Source organism: Equus quagga, chromosome 11, assembly GCF_021613505.1.
Source record: "Equus quagga isolate Etosha38 chromosome 11, UCLA_HA_Equagga_1.0, whole genome shotgun sequence".
Classification (NCBI taxonomy): Eukaryota; Metazoa; Chordata; class Mammalia; order Perissodactyla; family Equidae; genus Equus; species Equus quagga.
In genome coordinates, this window is record NC_060277.1 from 5,967,699 (window position 1) to 5,992,009 (window position 24,311).

General features: G+C 42.0%; 1 long non-coding RNA gene across 1 annotated transcript in view; it reads right to left on the reverse strand.

Annotated features, from left to right (window-relative positions):
• Window positions 1-486: 486 nt before the first annotated feature.
• The window catches only part of LOC124247440 (uncharacterized), a 29,346-nt gene continuing 5,521 nt past the window's right edge, over window positions 487-24,311 (reverse strand). Inside the window, exons 2-3 of the long non-coding RNA XR_006890729.1 lie at window positions 16,857-16,971; window positions 487-2,250 (exon numbers count right to left, since the gene is read on the reverse strand). This is a non-coding gene — a long non-coding RNA (uncharacterized LOC124247440). The remainder of the gene's footprint in view (window positions 2,251-16,856; window positions 16,972-24,311) is intronic.

The window sequence follows — 24,311 nt, forward strand, 5'->3', positions numbered from 1 at the left end:
TGTGCATCTAAAATTCAGCAATTCTGAGTTTTTGCTATCAGTAAATTGAGAATAAAAATAGAAATTATCTTTATTATAACAGAAAAATCAATTATCCAGAAATCTCCATATTATTGAGATTATCGTATTTTTCTAAAGAACAATGAAAGTCTTGAACTTGCAAATTTTATTAAAGTGTTCAAATTAAAATGAAGAAAATCAAAGTTTCAAAAAAAAGTATGTATAATTAACTTTGTTTACTCCTGGTTATATATTTCTTGATTGTAGAAATCCTGATAAGGGCTGAAAAAACTTATACTAAAACTTTATTCTAATAAAATTAAATAAAATTGGAGTGAATATACATTTTAATATGAATGACTACTAAATAGAAAAAACTACTTCACATATTTTTACATCTTAAAATTCATTGATTTATTCTTTATTAATACACGTTTACATGTACTCATACACACACATATATAAATCATTCTATTTCTATCTACATATCTGTCTATTGCAAAGCTACAGAAAACAATTCAACTACAGGAAACAGCATACCTGAAGGAGCACATAACTTTCAGTTTCTGAAGCCATAATCATCGAATTGAAGCCATTCAATTTCAACAAACTGAAACACTCAGCAAATTGATTTGCTCTGGAGTGGAGACTCACAATGATAATATCGGCTGTCATTTTATTGAGCGCCACCACGTGCTGGTCATGGTTCTAGTGACCAGAACCGTAGTCATTCTTTCATTTTTTCATCTCTTTATTCATTCATTTATTTATTCATTTATTCACTAAATATTTAATGAATCCCTACTATGAGCCAAGCCTTATTCTAGGCTCAGGACATGGGCGTAAGAGAATATCAGTCTCCTCAATGAGTTTAAGAGTCTAGTGAAGGGAGATAGACATTAATCAAATAAGTGCTGAGAATCATAAATAAAAAATTGTAATAAACACTATGGTGAAAAGCATAAGAGGCTGGATTACATAACTGGAGTGTCTGGATCAGTTTGTGGTGAGGGTAGGATGTGGTCAGAGAAGGATTCCCTGAGGAAGCGATGCTTAACCCAAGAGTAAGAGGTAAGTAGGGCTTAACTAGAGGAAGTGGAACTAAGACCACAGACCCAGATGATTTTGAAACATAGCTTTCGTTGGTTATGTGAGATCTCTATGTAGGAAGAAATGAGCTAGATTGGCGATGAGTCATAAACTGGACACACATCCGTTCTCGATCCACCACTTTTATGTGCTCCCTTTTATACTGGAGAACAATTCAAGACCCCCCAACATTGTCAGAAACAGTATGGGGATCCAGCTAGCAGGGGGGTGCTTGAATTGACAAGTAAGAAGCAAAACTTCAAATGGATGATGACAATAACATACATTTGAAATGTGATTCAGGTGTATACATTTCGAGACTAGGAAGAGAAACAGTAAATTAGGTAAAATATACATTTGAAAATAAATTCGAATGTATATTTTGAAAATAAGGAGAGTCACACTAAATTAGAAAAGTTATACATCCGAAAGGAGATTTGAAAGGAAGCAAGTCACAGAATGTTGTTAAGGAAGGAAATTAGTAAAGATATTTTTTTGTTCTGATTTGAGTCCTAAGACACCGTTAGTAACAAGATACCTACTATAACAGGAAATTGAATGTTTTGTGCTGTTTCACCTCAATCATATAAAGCTAAACTTGTAAAGACATTTCATAGGAATGAGTAGCCAGCAAACTGAAAAAAAATGCAACGTGAAGATTCATTTTAGTGATTTTTACACTGTCTTCAGAATAGGGTTATTTGAATGTTATGTCAGAAATTGAAAAATGCATCAAAATTTTATTTTAGTAAGTTATTATCTGTCTTTCAAACAGGGGAATGTGGACTCCGTAGGTCACAGTGTTAGGCCTTTGTCCACAAGGAGGCAACTGGCTTCCCAGCTCCGAGCGAGCCTGCCACGTGAGCAGACCCGGCAGCGCTCTCTCCAGCAGCGGCTGTGCTGTGGACGCAGTGGAGTAATCCCCAGTAGAGACAAAGAGGACTGCAAGGATTCACTCAGGCATGTTCTTCTGCTCCCTGGCAGTGAGCCGTGCCTGGGGCTGGCTGGGAAACAGCTGCTGGGGGCAGCCCGGGCAGGCAAGCGGCTGAGAGGTGGAGCTGCTCTTTTTGAGCAAAGGCTGAAGCCAGTGGCATCTCCGGCAGGCATTGATACAAACGACCATGGGTGCCTCAGAGAGCCTGGTTGAGATGGGACTCTATCCTATGGAGAAAATAAATGACGATAAATAATAATACTATCACTGCTTTGGGGGCACGTTCAGTACCCTAGGCGCTGAGCTAGGCACTCACAGACTCGGCTTGTGATCGCTCCACTTCTGGCAGTTCAGTAAACGGCGACCGCTGGGAGCTGTGCCGCCGTGTGCCTGTGCACGAGCGCGGTCTCATCAATTTTGTTTACTCGTGAGGAGACCTGTTTTCAGCAGTTTCACAATGTTCCATTGCACCAAGGATGCACATTTTTAAACCAATCGCCTGTGGATGGAGGGGCATATTAGACTGTTTCTAGTCCGGCTGCTACAAACAACGTTCCAATGAGCACCTTTGCCCGTGCTGTGTTTCCCGCGTGTGTGACTACATTTGTAGGATGCATCCTTACACACAGAAATGCTGGATTGTCACTTTTTTTCGTTCCTAAAGCTCCTGGCAAATGGCCCTCTACACAGTGAGTAAATTTACTCTCCCACAAGCAATGCAAGAGCATTCCCGTCCCCAGCCCCAACCTCTCAATACAGCAAATCTAATAGCGATCCCACACTGCTGCCTATTATACTCAGATGCTGTTCTAAATGGCTCACATACATTAAGTCACTCAATCCTCAAAAAACCCTGAGTTAAATCCTGTTGTTATCATCACCATTTTATAGATGGGGAGTCTGAGGCAAACAGAGGTTAACAAATTTGCCCAAAGTGACACAACCAGTCAGAATCGCATTTCTTTTTTCCTGTGAATTGGCTCTTCCTTCTGTTCTCTTCTCTAACGGGTCGTTGGTCTTTTTCTGACTGACTCATCGTATGGTTAAGATCTTTTCACTTTCCTTATGACTCTTACTTATGGTGTTTTTTCCCCCGGAGCAATATATTATTATTTCTATTAGTCATATTTATTGATCTTTTGTTTTATGATTTTAGGATTTTATCAACTTAGAAAAAAATCTTCCTTCTAATTTTTTTTTTAATTCTCCAATATTATCCTAGTAACTTTTTGGTTTAAGTTCTTACATTTCACTCTTTGACCCATCAGGAATTTATTTTGGTATGAGTTATGGGCTTTATTTTTCAAACGGCTACCTATTTTTTTTCCCAAAACCATGTATTGAATACTCTGTTTTCCCCACCTGTTCCAGTTACTGTTGCTGCATAACCAACCACCCTCAAATTAATGGTGGAATTTAAAAAACCCTTATATTGTACTCCCAGGTTCTTTGAGTCAGGAATTCAGAAATGTCACAGCAGGAAAGGCTTGTCTTTGCTCCACAATGTTTGAGGCCTCAGCAAGGGAGACCTTGAGGCTGGGATGAGTAGACAGCTGAGGACTGGAACCCTCTGAAGGTCTCTCACTCAGTGGTTGATACTGGCTGTCAGCTGGGGCTCCTGCTCAAAATGCCCATGTGTGGTCTCTCCGTGCGTCTGCCTGGGCTTCCTCAGAATATGGCGGCTGTGCTCTAAGAGCAAACCTCCCAGGAGAGCCAGGCAGTAGTTATCACATTTTACAACCCAGCTTCTAAAGTCACATGGCATCACTTTCAGAGTAGTCACAAAGCCCGCCCAGGTTCAAGAGAAGGACAGACTCCACGTCTAGAAGTGAGAAGTGTCAAAATGACATTGTAAGAAGAGAATTGCAGAAGACATCTTTGGAAAATATCACATACCACAGTGTACACTGTATGGTGTGTATATAGTATACTATAGGATAGTGTCACACAGAGAAGTTTTACTGTCCTAAAAATCCTCTGTGCTCCACAAGGATTCATTCATCCTCCCCCCCGCTTACCCTCTCACAATCACTGATCTTTTTACTGTGTGCATAATTTTGCCTTTTCTAGCATGTCATATAGTTGGAATCACACAGTACACAGCCTTTTCACATTGGCTTCTTTCCCTTAGTAATATGCACCTTCTCGCCTTTCTCAAGACTATTCTCTTGAGTTCTCCTGTTCACTCCCCATCATTCACAGATATCACTGGTATTTTGCTCACAGAATTTCCTCCCACTCCAACCCCTGCCAAGATCACGGGCAACGCCAATGTTCACAGGGATAATGTTCCTTTACCTCTTAAGTCTGACAATCGTTATCCTCACTCTTCAGCGGTCCGTGCTCTTAGCTGTTCTCTGGATCTAGGATCCATCCAAATCACCCACCCTCTGGAAATGCAAACCTCAATATTCTAGTTTCTGACTAGAGCACTTATTATCTCAACCCACCCTCGTTTCCACTATCCCTGTTCTTTGACATTATCATGCCCTCTTTTCTTTCCCCCAGTCAATCATATCCTTCACGTCTTGACTGCAGGACCTATGCCATAGTCATGGGTTAAGTTGTGTCCCCTAGAAAGATATGTGGAAGTCCTAATCCCAGGTGCTCGTGAACGTGACCTATTAGGAAGTGAGTCTTTGCAGATGTGATCAATGAAGTTAATGAGGTCATGATGACAAGGTGGGCTCCAACCCAAAGACTGGCGTCCTTATAAAAGGAGGGAAATCTGGACACAGAACAGAGTCCAAAAGAAGACACACTGTGAAATAATAGAAATCATGTTATTTGGTCTCTGCCCAGTTCCTGGCACAGAGCTCCTAAAACCCTGTAATTTCCTAAGTGATAAAAGCACTGGGAGAATCTTTCGTCTAACATTTGGTCTTTGAGCTGGTCCCGGACACCGAGCTCCTATATCCTTTGATATTTTCTGGGTGATAGGAATGTTTGTTCTAATTTGGTGACTCTTGGTGGGCTCCTGGATGTGAGCTGGTCATCAGAAAAAATGAGCAATAATTAGGAGCCTGGAATTTTCATCCTGTGAGATAATAGATAATATATACATATGTTGGTTTCTGCCCTGGGTTCCTGACACAGGGCTCCTAAAACTCTTGTAAATTCCTAAGTGATAAGAACACTAGGACCGTTTCTTGTTCTAATATTTGGTCTTTGATTCTGTCTCTGACACAGGGCTCCAAAAACCCTTGTAAATTCCTAAGTGAAAAGAACTCAAGGAGGATCTTTTGTTGTAATGAGGTGACTCTAGGGCTTCTGGATGGTGCCTGAATGGGGGCTGGTCACCAGAAAGATCAAGCCATGGTTAGAAGTTTGGAATTTCAGCCCTGCCCTCCCCACTTCTCTAGAGAGGGGAGACGGGCTGGAAATGGACTTAACAATTGATCATGCCTACATGGGGAAGCCTCCATAAAAATCCCAATAGTATAGGGTTTCTGGAGCTTCCAGATGGGTGGAGACACCAATGTACCAGGAGAGTGATTGCACCCCAACTCCATGGGGACAGAAGCTCCTGCACCGGGACCCTCCCAAACCTCACCCTATATATCTCTTCAACTGGCAGCTCATCTATATCCTTTATCATATCCTTTAATAAACTGATCAATGTAAGAAAGTGTTCTCCTGAGTTCTGTGAGCTGCTGTAGCAAATTAATTGAACCTGAGGAGGGGGCATGAGAACCTCTGATTGGTAGCCAAGTCAGACAGAGTGTCAGTTCCCTCAAGTTAAGGGCTCAGTCCTGCAAGACTGCTCCCACCACCCTTCGTATGCCACTTGCATATGAAGGGTTACCCACAACTTCTGTCTGACATCTGGGGAACTACTACTTGTGATTGGCTCTGACATGGGATGGAAAATTCTTGCGGAACTGAGCCCTTAACCTGAGGGATCGGAAGCTCTGCAAGTATATAGGGTCAGAATTGAGTTAAATTGTAGTATGTCCAGGTGGTGCCACAGAGAATCGTTTGGTATGGAGAAACTCCCTGCACACACACACACATCTGGTGTCAGAAGTGTTGTGAGCGTGGTAGTAGTGAGAGAGAAAAGGAGACACTCAGGAGGAGGAGTTGAGTTCCTACTTGCACACAGAGAGGGAAAATGATGTGAAGACACGAAGGGAAGATCATCATGTAAAGATGGAGGTTGGGATTATGTAAGTACAAGCCAAGGAATGACAAGGATTGCCAAGAGACACTAGAACCTGGAAGAGGCAAGGAAGAATCCTTCTCTAGAGACTTCAGAGAGAGCATGGCCCTACTGACACCTTGATTTTGGACTGCTAACCTCCCAGAACCGTGAGAGAATAAATTTCAGTTATTTTAATCCCCTGTTTATGGTACTTTGTTACAGCAGCCCTAGGAAATGAGTACAGCACTTTAGAGCCTATATCTAGGCTTCTGAGCATGAAAACTCACATAATCAGAGAATGGAGGCCACCACTAATTCATGGCCTTCAACTTTAGCTGGATCCTTAACATCATTTAGCTGGACCTGGAGACATCTCTGGTCTTCCCATTTCAACTCTTGCTGTACTAATCTTTATCAACTCCCTTCAAACTACCTAAAGAGGCCACCACTGCTCACCACCAGGTATCGACAGGAGCTGTAACTGGGTTATGACTTGATGATGTTTGCAGTAGTCCACTCTCGTGTAGGAGGATTGTTCTGCTTTATGTAGGGGCCATACATTTAATTTGCCAGTAAATTAAATGTGGACATGAAAGGGACCCCACCCAGGAATCCTTTAGTTCTTCAAGAATGGCACAGATTTCTGCCATTTCCCTTCGGACATAAAGTTGTTTTAGGTTTAGGATTTTGGCTGGGGAGGCAGTTCTAGGGGCTTCTACTTGGCCTTCGCACTCTGTGATAGCTCTTATCACACAGGCTAAGGAATCCAAATGAGCATTCTGACAACTACCAAGTATAACCACTCCACTTATACATTCAGCGACTGAAGAACTGAGCACTTTGTTAATCCATGCGCCCCATATAAACTGGACATGAGCCTGAACTCCACTTATTGCTTGGCCAATGTACACCTCTACTCTCCCAGAGAAGCCAGGATGAGGCTTCAGGTCTTTGACTATCCATATCAAGTCAGACCTTAGGTTCAACAGTTCTCAAAATGTTTAAGCATATCCCCTTTCCCAGAGTATAGTTACCTAGGAAATAGCTGTAATTCCTTTGAGGAAGAACTGGAAAGATCCATTAATGTATCCAGTTGCACTGGTGTCATAGTGGCCCATCTTCATGGGGACCTAGCCTCTCCTTGAGTCAATATGTTACAGGTTCTGGAGACTAAGCTAGGGATTGTGACATTGTATTGGGCTGTCTGCCCTCACCCTCCTGATTACCCACCATGATTTCTTTTGCAGTTTACATTGAACAATACCCTTGCTGTCCACCCAGCTGTCTTGCCCTCGTAACCTCAGGCTCCATCACCCACTGGCATAGTTCTTGGTGGCTCAGGCTCTTCTACTTGCCACTCCTGCGATGCTGCTCATTATGATAATCACATGCACTTAGCTTCTGAAGGTTAAATGCCATGAACTGGCTTCCATTATCACCATGGCTTTCAGGGAGCTGGGTTCTGTAAAGCTGCTCCTATCCTTAGCCCTGGCCTCCAGGAAATAACATCTGAGCTCCACAACAACACTGGTGCCTCCTCACAAGTGCATTCCTTATAGGTTCAGTAAACTGCATTCTTCTGGGCTCTCCTACCGTGGGTGGGCTCTCTGGCCTTACATAGCACATCCACTCTAGCATGCCCACTTCTATGAGCCTCTTGATTCCTTGCTCAACCATTTACCATGGAGTTCTGGAATTTCTACTTAAGTGAGTATGACCCATCATTTCCCCAGACTAGCATGTATTACATCCTATTCAGTGGACCCTGGCAATGTTAAATCCTGTGTCAAGAGAGGGGGTTCCCATATCGATAAAATTTCATTTTATTATGTTAAGTATTATATATATATTCCATCTCACTTGATTTATTACACTCCCAGAAGTTCTCTCCTAGAGACTTTGGGTGTACATTAGCTAGATTCGACATCACGTCTGGTGTAAAGATGTATTACTATTATATGATATACATAACATAATTAGACATAATACAAAGATATTTTATTATTATCATGAATAACTAAAGATTTTGCTGATTTTAAATTAGTCTTTGGCCAATAGTAGAAAGAAGTCTTTGAAAGATATCAACCCGTTAAAGAAACAGCACTTTGAAATGACTCTCCTGCATATATAGTAAGCTTACAATGGGAAATAATTAAGCTCACAAAAAAGAATCACTTGGTTTGCATAGGATCTTATGTTTCTAAGTTTTCTGCCAGTATTAGAATCAATCTATGCACAAGTTTAAATTTGGGAATCATTTCCTTTTTTCCACAAACAGCAGGCCACTAGAAGGAAAGAAAGAAAACATGCTTATCAAATTGAATTATTCCAATTGGCTGCTCCCTTTGGTCACGTCACCTGGATAACTGCCAAATGCATTCCTTTGGGTGGCATGCTACACCCTCCTAATGGAACCAAAATACCAGGAATGTTTATAAAGATGAACCCCCTATAGAGCAGGGAACTAGGCAATTCCACTGGCTCTCCACCCCCACCCCCCACTCCCAAGCCCAGGACCCCTGGGGGGATCGCCCACACTTCAGACCAAAGACCTTCTGTGGGGTATATTAGACTGTCAGGGAGGCATGTGTATTTCAAAAAAACCCCAAAGCGTATCAATATTATGATACAATTTTATATTTGGAAAACCAAATAAAAATGTTTATTTTGAAATTTCGAATCATTTACTGTTAATTTGTTTTTCCAGGTGGGGCACGCATTTAGAAATGTTGAAGTGCTGTCCAGACTTTTCCCCTTTCTCTTCCTGGTGAGCATTTGCCTGACTCATGCCAGAGCCAAGGTCTGCACTGAGAGTGGGTATCAAGGACACCACCAGCTTCCCAGGGTGCAAGAGAGAGAGATGCAGCCTCCGTCAGCTCCCTGGCCCGGGGCGCAGGTGCTCTGCGTTTGCCCCATCCTTCTCTTCCTCAGTCGGCCTTTCTGTGGAAACCGTAACCCAGTGCTCAGGGTCACCCGCGAGGCCTGAGTTCCCTGCTGCAGAGTGAACTGATGGCGCTCTGGAAGAGAGTTTGGCTGCAAGAAGGGTTCCCACCCCAGACAGAGCAATTTTCTTCCCCCCCTCTCCTGGGAGAGAAGAAGGACGGAAGAGGGTGAGGGGCAGCCTGGCTCCCATTTATCAGCATGGGCTTACTTAAGCCTTTTGCTAAGTAACCGTAGGAAACTATTGAAGCCAGACTCCATTACTACAGCCAGAAAGTATTTTTCATGATTAATTGCTGCTTAGTCTCCAAATCCTGGAGTACAGCTCTGCTGACGAGAATGCACTAACAGTTCCCAGAAAACCCACGGGCAAAGTTAACATCACATATGCTGGAATTATGAGGAAATGTTAATGTACACATATTGTGACGTTGATAATTTATTATGGAGAAATAAAGATGGAGGTCAGTTTGCCATTCACACCAACCAATGGGAACTGACAAAAGGATGATGACTTGGCTAGCTGTCTATACCTAAGATTTACTAGATATTTACATTTCTTCTTCATCGATGATTCCAGAGGAATGAGGTCTAAAGATTTCATGGTCTGTACATTCTCTAATCAAAAATCGAGCATCTTTGTACATAGGTCAGGCTTTCAAGGACCCTGAGAATCCTCAGCCTTAGAAGCACAGATCTGAAGTGTCAGGTAAAGCTGGCCGCGTCTCGTCTATGCACTCCCTCACATAGACTGATTTCAGAAACCAAAGTGTCCAGGTTCCAGCAGCCCACTGTTAGCCAGCAGATGCTGGAATTACACAATTACTACATTAGAAATGCCTTTGAATGGTTTAATGCTTTATTTACCTTTATTTACCAAAGTGCAAATATTCTTGAGAGGGTTAACAGAATATGTTTTATCTAGCACTTATATCTTTTTTTTTTTGAGGAAGATTAGCCCTGAGCTAACATCTGCTACCAATCCTCCTGTTTTTGCTGAGGAAGACTGGCTCTGAGCTAACATCTGTGCCCATCTTCCTCTACTTTATATATGGGATGCCTACCACAGTATGGCTTGCCAAGCAGTGCCATGTCTGCACCTGGGTTCCGAACCGGCAAATCCTGGGCTGCCAAACTGGAACACGCAAACCTAACCACTGCGCTACTGGGCCGGCCCCTAGCACTTATATCTTAATGGAGAAAAGTTTATGACCTTTCGGTAGCTGGTTCCAATAGGGAAGAAAGAGAGAGAGGATGAGGGCACTGAGTATCTGAAATGACTGTGACAAAGGGCGCTGTGGACTCAGAAAACAGTATGCTTATTTATTGCCCAGCTTTGTTTTATTGAACCTTACCCCTGATAGTACCCCAACTTCAGGATAGCATAGGTTATCTGGATAAAAGAGAGAAGCAGAAACTAGTGAACAAGATAAACCAGGAGGCTGCATCTAATGAGGCAAGTGGAACAAGGTGGAACATCCCTTGGTCAATAGGGGATGAAAAAACCCACAATAAGTGGCTAGGCACATCTGAAGTAGGCCGTTCCAGAAAGCACACGGGGAAAAGCTCTAAGGACACTCACAGCCTTGGTGTGAATTGATGATTCCTATTCCCAAAGGGTTCAGGTTGCCTTGGTTTCTGCTGCACCCCAGTGCTCTCTCTGCTCCCCTATTCCCCTGAGGCTGTCACATCCACACTTGAACAGCTTATAATGTCCTCCACCTCAGTGACCTGGGGTTCCTGGGTTGTCCTCCTCAGAGTTCTGTTTTCAGAAAACTGTGCTCTTATTTACTATCAGTGACACGGTTGCCCAGAAGTCCTCATCAGAGGTCCAATCTACTTCCCGTCTAGAGCTGGCGGGTCGGAGGCAGGTCTACTCCCCTCAGGGCCAGCAGGTCCTCAAGTCCCTCCGTCTGCCCACCTCGTGGTCCATCTGCCCACCTTGCTGCCTTTCCAACTAGTTTCATCTCCACTCCCACCAGCAAGGCCCCTGTGCCCATTTTTCACGGGCATCCATCCTTGTATCAGAGAGAAAGAAATCGAGAGCCCACTACATGGCTGGCACTGGGAATGTAACAGGGACTGAAAGAGACACAGTCCCTAACCTTCCTGGCACTTGAGTTTAGTGGGGGATGCAGACAGCAGGAAAAATAAATAAATGAGATGTATAGTATATTAACAAGTGGTGAGTTCAATGAAGAAAAATAAGCTGGGAGGAGGAGACAGAGCGTCTGGGAAGAGGTGCCTGCAATTTCAATCACGGCGGCCAGGGAAGAACTCACCGAGGTGACATTTAAGTAAAGACCTGGAGGAGGTGAGGGAGGATATCTGGGGGGAAAGTTTTCCAGAAAGAGGGGCCCAGCAAGTGCACAGCTCTGAGGCCAGAGCCTGCCTGGCCCGTCCAAGGAATGCTCAGGGGGCCAATGTGGCAGGAACAGAGCTAGTGAGGGAAGATCAGAGCAGGTGAGGTGGAAGAGGTAAAGAGCCCGGGCCTTGGAGGTGAGAAACAACGCTGACCATCCCCAAATCCCACCAATGCTGAGCAGCACTGTGGGATGCTGCCCCGGGGAGCTTCCACCAGGCCTTTACATCCTTCACGCCTGCGAGCAGCCAGAGGATTGACTCCACACATCTAGACGCTCCGTCCTCTGTTTGCAGCCTCTGCCAATTTAAGGCACGATCCTCTCGATCAACGACAGTTACACGGGCAGTTGCACAATTCTCAGGAATTGTGTTTGCTCTCAGCTGCTATGGAGACACGAATTTGTGGGGATTGGTTTGCTGCTGACTTTTCAGTGGGTTAATTCAAGAGCAGAGGAGTGTACAGGAGGATTCACAACCGGAGGGACAGGCCTTCTTCAGCCATGTCACCAAGGACGTCGAGATGAGATAACGACCTACGGAACACGGCAGAGGCGGTTATGAATTCTAAAGGGGATACGATCGGCCTGCACCTGTTGCCAGGTGTCCCCAGCACCTAGATCAGCTCTTCAGTCTCCTGTCCACTGAATAGATGTGTGCTTCTCAAAACCAGTAACTCTTTGATAGTTAAGACGTGTTACCTTTTGAACTATTTTATATTTCATAGTATCCAGATGGCATTATAATTTTTTAATGAGGAGAAGCCTTTTAAGAAAACTTCAAGATTGAATCCAAGGGTAGGAAGCAGTCAGCAGCAAATAGAGAGGAATGGACTCTGGATTCTAAGTGCACCCTACTCTTCGTCTAACCACCTTGATGTTCATACAACTTCTCTGTATGAAAAGCAATTATTTAGAACACTCAGACTGTACAGGGTGCTGTGATAAGCACATAATTAACTCTTTACATGTTTTACCCTATAAAAAGACCCTGATATATTCTATTATTATACCATTTGGTAGATGGAAAAATTGATGCTCAGAGAGTTTAAAGATTTGCACTGTGTTGCTATGTGTAGCTGCCAAAGGCACACAATCTCACTTACTCTGCAGAGGGAGGCATGGAGAACCGGTGAAATACATTCAAATCTTAGGAAGCAACAAGGAGACTGATTTCATTAGATCTGTCTGTGACAGTGAATCTAGTTTCTTCCCTGATGGATTCCTCTGATGGATGAGGGATACACTCCCTTCAGGAGCTGGGTGTAGGTCAGGAAAGCCATAGGAAATCTTGGCACATTCAGATTTTACAGGCCTGCCAATTGGCCTGAAGATCTTGTAAAATAGATAAACACATTATCTCACTTTTTCCGTATCTGAGTCCAGTTTCAACCAAGGAGGACAGAGTTGTGTGCTTAGGGAAAAACCATGGAAATAAGCTAAATGAACTGAGACACTCCCGGTACACTGTTGGTCCTGCTGGAGCTTATGCAACACTGTTCCTCTGTGATTGAGTTGTCTCTTCACTATCTCAGGGTGACAAATCCAGAAAAGTCTCCAAGAGATGAAGTAAACAGATGTACACAAAGAGTTTTCGCCATTCCTTTCCTCAACCACAGGAGACAGAGATTCCAGGAAAGGTCCCCTGTGGGGACACTGATAAGTCCAAGTACACACTCTGTACTTCCCTGTGGTTGGGTCACTCAGGGACACAGAGGGTGCCAAGAATCTCAAAATCCAAACTCCCCATGGATTTGGTGTCAAGATCCTCCAACCACTCCAACCGCCTCTGTTTCCTTGTTCTCTTATTTCATTGCCAACAGCTTAAATCCATAACATTTATACAAAATGAATCTCTCTTTACAAGTTTCTAGCATTCTAGGAAAGTTCTCATTTACTTATTTTCAATTTTCACAAATTGTATTAATGCTTTTTCTTGAGGTTACACTGTCATTTCAGACATGGCATCTCATTTGAAGAGGACAATTTATACATATGCATATATATTTTTAATTTATATATTTATATATACATATGTTTAATACATATATTATTTTACAAGCTCTATTGATAGTCACATTTCCTGATGCCTCAAACTCTGAAATCTAATTTTTAAGAAGAATATAATTTTTTTTTTGAGGAAGATTAGCCCTGAGCTAACTACTGCCAATACTTCTCTTATTTTGCTGAGGAAGACTGGCCCTGAGCTAACATCCATGCCCATCTTCCTCTACTTTATACGTGGGATGCCTACCACAACATGGCTTTTGCCAAACGATGTCATGTCCGCACCCAGGATCCGAACTGGTGAACCCTGGGCCCTGAGAAGCGGAACGTGCGAACTTAACCACTGCGCCACTGGGCCAGCCCTGAAGAATATAATTTCTAATAAAATAATTTTTAATCCTGAATTAAAGTTGGTGGGTACTTCTGGTAAAATATCATGGTAATAAGATTTGAAAATTCAAAAAACTTTTTTCTTAGCTCTAAATATTTTCAGATCAACATGCCTCTTTTAGATTAAAAAAATCATTCTTTTAACAAACATCAATTTATTTAACAAATATTTATTGGGTGGTTGATATATGCCTTGAATAACTACCCCCTGTTGGGCACTGTTGCTAGGCAACGGAAATACAACAAAGAAATGAGCACCAACAGAGGTGATCCCTGCCCTCATGGAGTGTAGAGTCTAATGAAGGTGCTATTCAAATGACACACAAACAAATATAATTTAATTATATTATGTAATTTGATAACATAAATATAAGCAATAAAGACTATGAAGCAAAGATATCCAGGGCTTACCAATAATTTAAACCATTTATATGGTAAATAGTTTTTATCAATAAACTATAATAGGATGCATATAAATTGTTTGGGAAATATCCAGCTGCTTACTCAACAACTGCATTTGGATGTCTGATCAATATCTAAACCTCAGTATGTCAATACTAAGCTCCTTATCTTCTCTCTGGCCTTTTCTGTTTTAGTTGATGTCAACTTCATCCATTCAGTTTCTTAGGACAAAAAGGTTGGTGTCATTCTGAATTCTCTTTCTCCTTCAATCCTTTTATCCAATCCTTCAACAAATCTGTGGATATACCCTCAAAACACCTACAGAATCTGACCACTTCTCACTCCCTTCACTGATCCTGCTGAAGTCTAGATTATCAGAAAATAAGTGGTATTAACTCTTTCCTGGATTTTACGATACTTCCTAAATGGCCTGCCTTCTACGTTGTTTTCCCTGTTAATAGTCTAGTCTCAATGTGGATGATGCAGTCACTCTGCTAAAAGCTTGGTCAGAGTGTGTCACACCTCTGCTCAAAACGTTCCCATCCCCCCCCCCCCCCATTAAATTTACTGCTCTGTGCAGGGCCCCTGTCTCCCGCTCTGACCTCACTGTTCCTTACTCCCTCTACCCCAGAATCCTCGCCTCCTTGCTGTCCTTGGACTGGCCAGGCCCGTGCCCTCTTCAGAGCCTTTGCTCCCCCTGTTCCTCCTGCCTGGAATGCCTCTCTGCGTGACTCAGTCCCTCCTTCACCTCCTTCAAGTCTTTGCTCAAATGACACTTTCCAATGAGGTTCACCCACTGTTCAATACGGCGACCTGCCCCGGCCTCCACTGCCCAGCATTCCTGATTCTGCTGAGTCTGCTCTCTTTTTTCCCCCAGCGCTTAGCCCATGTTAACACAAATATAATTTTATGTAAAATTATATTATTTATTTTATCTATTGGTCCCATCGGAATCTAAAACTCATAAGGGCAGGAAGATTTGTCTTTATTCACTGGTGTATCTTAAGCACTTAGAATATTGCCTGGCATATAGTATGCACTCAAAAAATATTTTTCCAATGGAAGTAGCTAAGAATGCAGGCTTTGTGTAGGCAAACCTGAGTCCCAGTACTGGTCTGCACTTTCTAGTTTGGCGAGCTTGGGTGAGTTACTACATATTCTGAAGCTTCAGTTCCTCCAAACGTATAAAGTAAACAATCCTGTCATTTTAAAAATTACAAGTGAAGCATCCAGTGCAACATAGGTTTTATAGGTGTAGTTATTACTAATACCATTACAATATTTTTATATGAAATAGTTAACAAAACATATAAATGCTATATTTTTTCAAGCTATGTTTTATAAGTCACAAACATAGCTCAAATACTTAGAAATACTTGCCCACTTCGGCACCCTAGGTCCTACACAAAATGTTAAAGCTCATTGACAACTAAGTTCTTCCGGGTTTCTCTGTGAGAACCTCAGCGGTTCAGTTAGTTACTGGAAGTTATCAACAGCTGAAAGACACAATTGTCTCATACCAGTTTCTTAAGTCATAACACCTGAGGATAACCAAATTGCCCCACTAATAGTATTCAAAGTTAGAAGACTAGAGAAGACAGGCTCATTTCTTTCAGCAAGTAGTGCAGTATTCACAAATGACCAAGAGAAAGCAGGAATAAAATTTGTCCAATTTGGTTTTCAACTTTTTTCAGGAATAATGGACTTCAGACCAAGAATGGTAGAACAACCATTAATGAGAGGATATGGAAGCATCAGAGAGGTGAGATTGTGTGAGAGATGGGGATTCTACTCTGAACCCGTTCGCCCCCAAAATTAAAGTGGTGGGTCCCCAGGGAAACTGCTCTTAAGATCTCTGAGTCATTTCCAATCACTTTTGAGAAGTGAACTGAAATATATTTGCTGAGGGACAGAAGATGAGAGTAGGACTTATTATAGTTACAATTTCCTAAAGTAAATTTCACAAGCCATAGCTTGGCTTTAGAACACGTATGTTATTCAACTTAATGACTGATTGGATGAAGGTGATAGGAGAGGGTGGGGCTCAGGCTGAGTCCCACTTTTCTGATGTGGATGACTAGATGAATGCTAGTACCATTCACCAATCAAATATAAAGAAAAAAATAGAACATACATGTCAAAACCAGTCAGTCAGAGGGAGTAATAGAAGCCTACATAATTCAGGAAGTACAAAGGCATCCATTCATTCAAAACTTACTGAGTGCCTACCATTTGCCTGGCACTTAGTAAATATCTTTTGAATGAAAAAAACCCCCACCTTCATGGAAAATAACACCACGTTCTTTTTTGGTAGCTGCCAAATAAAGGCAACGCCGTAGTCAGAGTGCAGCCAGATCTTCAAAGAGTGTTTGACTATGCCTTTCTTGGGGTCCCAATAAAGTAGGTGTCTTCCCAACTGATGGACTGACAGGTCCCTGAACAGGAAAGCTGAACCGTGTAGGAGCCTCTGCTGACTTGATACAGATCAATAGCATGTTGAATGAGCCAGGAAGATGACCTTGGTGGGAAATGCAAGAGAAATTCCATTCAGAGAGGATATAAAGGGCACTCCCTTATGTGGAGGTCACCTCACCTGGAGTATTGAGTTCAGTTCCACACACCATAATCCAAATGAAAAGGATATTGTTGAGCTGAGGACAATACAAAGATGCTGAGAAGGTACGCAGCCTCTGTCCTATGAGCAGCAACTGAAAAGAAAAAAAACAGGTGTTTGCTCTGAGAGAAAAGAAGATCCAGGGGACACACAATATCTACCTCTGTAACAGAGTGAGCGCCGAGGGCGGGGAGGAACCGGAGAAAATGGCTGAACGCCTGCCGCCATCGCTGAGTCAGGCACTGCTCTGATGCATTCTCTCCTTTAATCCTCACGTTGAGCTTTAAAGTGCCTGGTCCCCAGTACACACAAGCATGTATCATCTCTCTCCAAGCGTGTAAGGAACAGAGAAAGACATCTCTTCTGTACAGCCAACCTCATCTTCTGAGGCTCCGAATCTCTGCCCTTCTATTAACTGATTCTCTTTGTTTGAAAAGTTCTGAGCACTTAAGGTCAGTGAAGGCTAAGCAGAGAAAAAGAGTATTTTGTCTTTAGGAGCAAATGTTTAACCAAGAGGCCAAGGGAGAAAAGCCACTCCAGCTATCACAAGTGACCTTGTGATCTGAAAGGACAGAGGGAGTGCAGCCTATAATATCACTTACAGCCCAGGCCCATAGAGAGGTGCACTGACTCAGCCTGGGCCTGTGCAAGCAGAGCCATTTGCTGATTTCCTAAATGGGACCTGAGGACTCGAAGACATGGCATCTGCTTTGGAGATGAGAAAAACTGGTATGCCTGGCTGGGAAAGTCAGTTGGGTTTTTCCAGCTTGATAAACATTTCTGAACCAGGCCTCTGTTCCTTTAAGAACCATGCTTACCTCCCAAATCATTTTGGTTTATAGAGGCCCCCCTTCACAGCAATGCTCAAAAGAAAGGGTCCTTTCAGAGAGACCTCGGAAAATATATGAAAAGGTTCTTTGAAAGCGATCACATTCTGAAACTGCCTTTCAATGAGCTGCTGCCAGCTGCAGTGATCAGTTTAAGCAGACTCAATGTCTTTATTTTTTTTATTTAATAGTTCACTTTTTCCTACTGTTCTCAAATAACCTAAATATTCCGAGCTCTCTGGTGTTCCCTTTACAAGGAAACCGAGAGCATAAGAAGCAGCATTCTTTCCCCGGATAACGTTCCTAGCAGATTTCTGCACATCTGAAGTTCTGTGGTTAAAGGGCATGAATTTATAGGCATAAATTTAAGAACTATTTAGGAAAACAGACATCCAAAACATCACCTTCATGAAACGGTAGTGCTGTTTTAAATACTATGTTTTGGGGTTTGGGAATAGAAAGAAGTACTTTTACTGAGGAAGTAACTGCCTAGATGACTCGGCTTGGGTTGGGGAGGGCCAGTGCCCGTGTGTGGATTCTAGTCACAAAGTCCATCCTAGCTGTCCTTCCACTGCCTCTCAAACTGGAATCTGGCCAATCCTTAACTCCCCCAAGGAGTTCTGCTCTCCTGTTGACTTTTATTAAATATTTATTATATGCCAGGCATTTAAGGACACAACTGAATTTCATCTTCACAGTAACCTCTTGAAGTGGGTACTGTTTTTATTTCCATTTGACAAAGGCGGAGACTGAAGCTTAGAAATTCTGCTTCAAGAACTGGCTAGTAAGTGGTGCCTTAGAGCCCAAGTTCTTCATTCTTACCCTAATATGCTTCTCAGCCGCGTTCCCTCCACCTAGGATGGGGCCATGGAAGCCTGCATTTACTCAGGTATTCTAATGAAAAGGAAAATCCCAGGGAGGAAACAAGTTGGTCAGACCTAGTATCTTTGGCGACTAGAAACAAAAGGAAACCCAGCAGGAGTGACAGCTAGCATCACGTGTGAAATCAGGTGTTCTGTCTGGTTCACCCACAGCCATGGCCACAGCCTCCGCAGGGCTGGCCACTTGAGCACCAAAGAGAGAATCTAGTGCTTTCCTGTTCTTTCTCATTTTTATTTTTTCAGATTTCTGGGCTTTGGAAATCTGCCAGAAATGTCTGAGAACGGCCTTTGGAGACCTGTTGGCAGCACCCCTAGGAGTTGTTAGCCAAAAGCTTCAACCTCCTCTCCTCATCATTGAGACCGGTCTGTTGGGAGTAACTCAAAGATATTATTTCAACCAAGATAATTAGTTGAGCAAAAGGGAGCCATTGTGGTTGACAGAGCTCACCATTGATTACTAGGTCAAGATAAGAGTTGTTCTCTCCTTTTTCCCTCTTGAGACTTTAGATAGTAAAGTACTTTTGACCCTGTGCAATAGAGATCCTCTTTCCTATTGAGAGGACTGTGAGGATGGTGGGAAGGGAAGCGGGAAGAAGTAAATGTCCACTGTACCACTTCTCAGCTCTGGTGTTTACACCATCAGCATGTGGCCCTCACCAAGAGAGTCAGGAGAAAAACACGACATTCTAAGGCTGGCGATGGCCCTGAAGGGGTTCAGAACATGCCACCCCAAATTATGCTGCTTTGGCACATTGCTTATTTTGAGCTGAAGGCACTTGAGAAACAGCAGATGGAGGAAGGGCTCTCTGACTTCCCCTTTCTACCTAAAAACGGGTCCTAAAATTTCCCATGAGTCAGATGCCCTCCCTGCACCAGGAAGAGAAGAACATTCTTATCACAGAGACTGGTGGATGAGCAAGCCTGCTAAAATAACCCTTATCTTCCAGTAGTTTCCCCCAAATATTTTCTAGTTACTGTCTCACAATTTATTGCCCCTAGCACATAAACCCTTGTCTTATCACATCCCCACAATTTATCATTCTTTGTTTAAAAAGATATATAAGCTTCGGACCCTAATGGTTTCTTCCAGTCTTCATTTTCCTTTTGAATACTCCCACGTGCACATAAAAATATGAAGTAAAATTTGTATGCTTTTCTCCTCTTAATCTGCCTTCTGCCAGTTTAATTCTTAGGCCCAGCCACAGAACCAAGGAGGGCAGAAGGAAGCTTTTCCTCTTCCAGAGCCCTCTTGGAATGCATGGAAACATTTTTCTCAAATAACTTGATGACAAAAACAAGCCAAACTGATGAAATGCCTCCTTACAATGTTTTCCTCTTTTTTTGCTCTCATGCATTCTACTCATGCTGATTGAATAAAATTTAGAAAACATACATAAACAAGAAGAAAATAAGCAAATTAAAACCACTCAAAATACCACTGCCCAAAGATAATTATCACTAATAATTTTGTGCAGATTCTTCCAAGTTTTTTCCATTCAAATATCAACATACAAAAGTTACCTCTTTTTAAAAAAGTGAGATCAAATTCTACACATGGTTTTGTAACTCGCTTTTTACTTAAGAATATATCATGAATTTTTCACATAAAAATAAAAATTTCTCTCATTTTATTGCCCTATAGGTTGCAGTGCTTGAGCACACCAGCATTTATTCATCATTTGTACATTAGGGAGTTCCTCACTTTTCATCATCACTTTAAGCAACAACATAGCGACGCTATTCATAAAGTTTTGAGCACTTGCCACTTATTATCTCAAAATTAATTGCCCAAACTGAAACCTGTACATTTATTAAGGTTTTTGAGATGCTGTCCCCCAGAAAGATAGTATCTAACAGCAGTTTCACTAGCAATGTTCAAAAGTGCCATAAAACTGTTAGCATAGCAGACCAATGATCCCGAAATGATCCTAGGAGAGGGAAGACAGCTCCACTGCTGTGCCAGGAGGCCCCTCCACTGGGGCTCTTACACTTCACTAAGATCATGTAAGCGATTGTCACCCTGTTCCTTCATCCCAAACTTGGAAAATGAGACAGCAGCAGAGTTAGATCATGATCCCAGAACGATGGAGAGTCCCAAGGGCCTTCTGAGAAGGTATTGCTGTAGCGTGCCACGTTGTTAGGAAAACAGAGCAAGAGCCAGCGTTCGGTGTAATACCTTGTCTGCCACAGTTGGGAAAAGCCACTGCTTCAGAGGAGCAGAACTTATGTACTAATCCACTACTTCTACAGCACTTATTGGGAGCCAGCCACTCTGAGTGCTTTATGAATCTCGAGTCACTTAATTCTCATGACAGGCCTATAATATGGCGGATGCCACTTCTACCTTCATCTTTACATGGAAGTTTAAGTTAGTTGTTGGGGTGAGCTCTGGTGTCTGTGTGTCTAACCACAAGGCAATGTTGCCCATCAGGGTATGTCTCTCATCCAACTGAGAGAATCTCCAACTGCAGCCATATATCCATGACAGTAGATACTCAATTTTCCAATCAAGCAGGAAGCCCCACTGGTATTGCTACAGTAAAAACAATGAAAATGCAACTTTGCACACAAAAAGCCACTTAATACCTAAAATAATTTTAGATAATAACACATTTCTTGTACCTGATTTAGCCCTGGCTTCATTTGCCATTTATGAATTTTAACTATTTCTTTTCCCGGGCAGATTCCATTTTTTCTTCAATAAATTGTGATTGGACTATTTAAGTCTTTATACTTCCCAAAGCCCTGTGACATATTTCATCTCATTTAGTCCCCCAAACGATGAGTTTGGAAGGTCTCGAGGCTTAGAAAGCCTAAGGGACTTATTTGTGGTAACAGAGGCTGAACATGAACACATCTTCTAACTACTTCCCCACGCTGTCATATCTCTAGCTTCCATGAGCTTGCAACAGGCGTCGAAACCAACCAGAAACATGAGGGAGCATGCTGATAGGTTAAAAGACGTGAAAAACTATAGCTAGCTAGATACATATCGAGATATACACACACATTATAGTTTTTCACATATTTTGAATTCAACTGTCTGGTGAACTCACCTTCCAGAGCCCAAGACCACCTGGTCTATTTATGTCTGTCTGTCTGTCTATCTATCTACCTATTTATTTATTTGCTCATCTCTACTCAGCCTCCTCTTCCATATCCCTCAGAACTGATTCTTAAATTTCACCACATGTCAAGCCCTGTGGCTTCATTTCTATCTGCAGTTGACAGAGAAAGTTAAGACCATCTTTCATTCATTTGTTCATATGTGAACTCACGTGAGTGAATCTGCCCTGGAGCCTTCTACACAACTTACTAAAACACACTCAGTCTTTCTCAACATAAACACACATACACACACACACACAGACGTGCATACACACATGAACACTCATGTGTGCACATACCTACATGCTGCAATCTTGCATTCCCTCTGGCTCCTATAGCTTACAGATAATATCTCAATTTCTTCTCTTATTCATCCTATTAAGATATTCTTCTCTTATTAAACATTATATTAAGATATTTCAAGCATTCCCCAAGGCCCCATCTACTAACCACCTAGCTTTGACAAATCTTGGTATTTACCTTAATTTTTTTCCTTTTATTAAAGGAATGCAACATTATAAGTACCACAGAAGCTCTTGTATACCTCTCTTTGACTCTTTCTTTCTCTCCCTCACCAAAAGTAACCACTAACACGACTATATTATATTGGGGTTACATGTTTTATCATTTATACTTGCATTAACATTATTTAATCTATTGTATTCTTAAAATTTCCTTTAAATAGAATACTGGAGTATCATTCTGGAACTTTCTTTATCTTTCAATGTTGCTTTTGAAATTTATCTGTGATGATACCTGTAGTCATAGTTCATGACAACTGCATTTTAGTATGTGCTATTGTTTGTACTTACTACAATTTGTTTATATGGTTGCCTCTTTAAGAATATGTAGGCTATTTTTAATTTTTTTTAAATTACAGGATCTCATCTGCTCCTTCATGGAAGGTAAACCCCTCACTCCAAGATCAGTAAACTTCCCCAGGATGGCTAAGCACCGTTTCACACATTCACCACTCAGGGGTTAAGTTCTCTCTATGTAGGGGTCCTGGGGATCTCTCTTAATTTTTGAAGGTTTAGCTCCACATTTAAAGTATGTTTGTCATATTTTATCCAACATATCTGGGTATTACTTAGCAGGGATGTTTTTTGGTTAGCCGGTCCTTCGTACTGCCTGAAATGGGAAGTCACTACTTTCCTTTCTAAACTTACAATTTATTTGGAATCAGCACATTCTATTGCTTCTCTTCTTCTTTGCTCCTCTTCCCATTTCTTGTCCTTTGAATATCAGAATTATCACAAGGTCTGTCCTGACTCTTTCACACTCTAACGTGCCCTTCCTGTGCTATCATTTCATAAACATAACTGACAACAATGTGCTGATGACTCACAAATCAGGAACCCAGAATTCTCTAAACAAAATTTTCTTGACTTCGAGATCTGTCTATCCAATTACTTCTTGTATATTTTCACCTGAATGGGCCACTGGCACTTTAAATTGAGCGTTTCCAAAACCTTACTTACTCCTCTCCCAAATCTTCTCTTTCTCTTGCATCTCTAAGAGACAGGCAATGTCCTCCAGTCAAGTCAGAAAACTTGAAGTCACTCTTGACTCCTTGTGTTCCCTCAAACTCCACTTTCTGTATCCCATTTCAGTAATCAACGACCACAGACAGTCAGGTCTACTTCCCTTCTATTCAAAGCTCCACTTTCCTACCTTTTCAGGCCTTTGTCATCTCTCTCCGAGCAACCACAATAGCTTCCTCACCTCTGCTCCTGCGCTTTCCAACTAGGGTTGCCAAATTTAGGGAATAAAAATACAGAATGCCCAGTTAAATTTGAATGTCAGATAAATAATCAACATTTTTCTAGTGTAAATATTTCCCAAATATTGATAGGCAACCTATGATTTATCCAGCAACCCTACAAAAACATCTTCAATATTGCCATGGAAGTGAGCAAAAACAAATTCACCATAGTATTCCCAGCTTAATATCATCAAAGGTTCCCCATTGTCCACAAGATTGTCTTTGGCGTAGCACACGAAACCTTCCATGACCTGGCCAGTCTATACCTCTGCAATTTTTCTCACATATCTCTCCCCCTATTCACTGCGTTCCAGCACACTGGCCTCCTTCTTGGTCCTGGAACATACGGAGCCTCCTCTTCCTTGGGACTTGCAGGTCCGCCGACCTGGACCACTTTCTTCACATCTCTGTGTGGCTGCCTGACTCTCATTTGTCAGAACTTGACTAAGTGTCACTTCTTCAGAGACATCTTCTCTGGGCTTTCTATCTTAGTAGCTGCTGGTTATTCTTCATCTCATTCTTGTCTCTTTTCTTGAAGGTAATTTCACAATCTGAAGGTATCTCGTTTATTTGATTATTAGATTATTATCTATCTTTTCATTAGAATGTAAGCTCTGTGAGAGCAAAGACAATGTCTGGTACATAAAAAGGACTCAATAAATATCCATTGATTGAATGAATAATTGAATTAATGAATACTAGCATCTAAGAAGGCATCATAAAATGAGTAGGACTCGGAGCAGCCATATTCATATCACTAAGCTCATAAGAGCTACTCATAGGAGACATATTCTTGGATTCTCTTAAAGTTTATTTATAGTTAGTTTTCATGGTATTAATTAACTTGGTTATG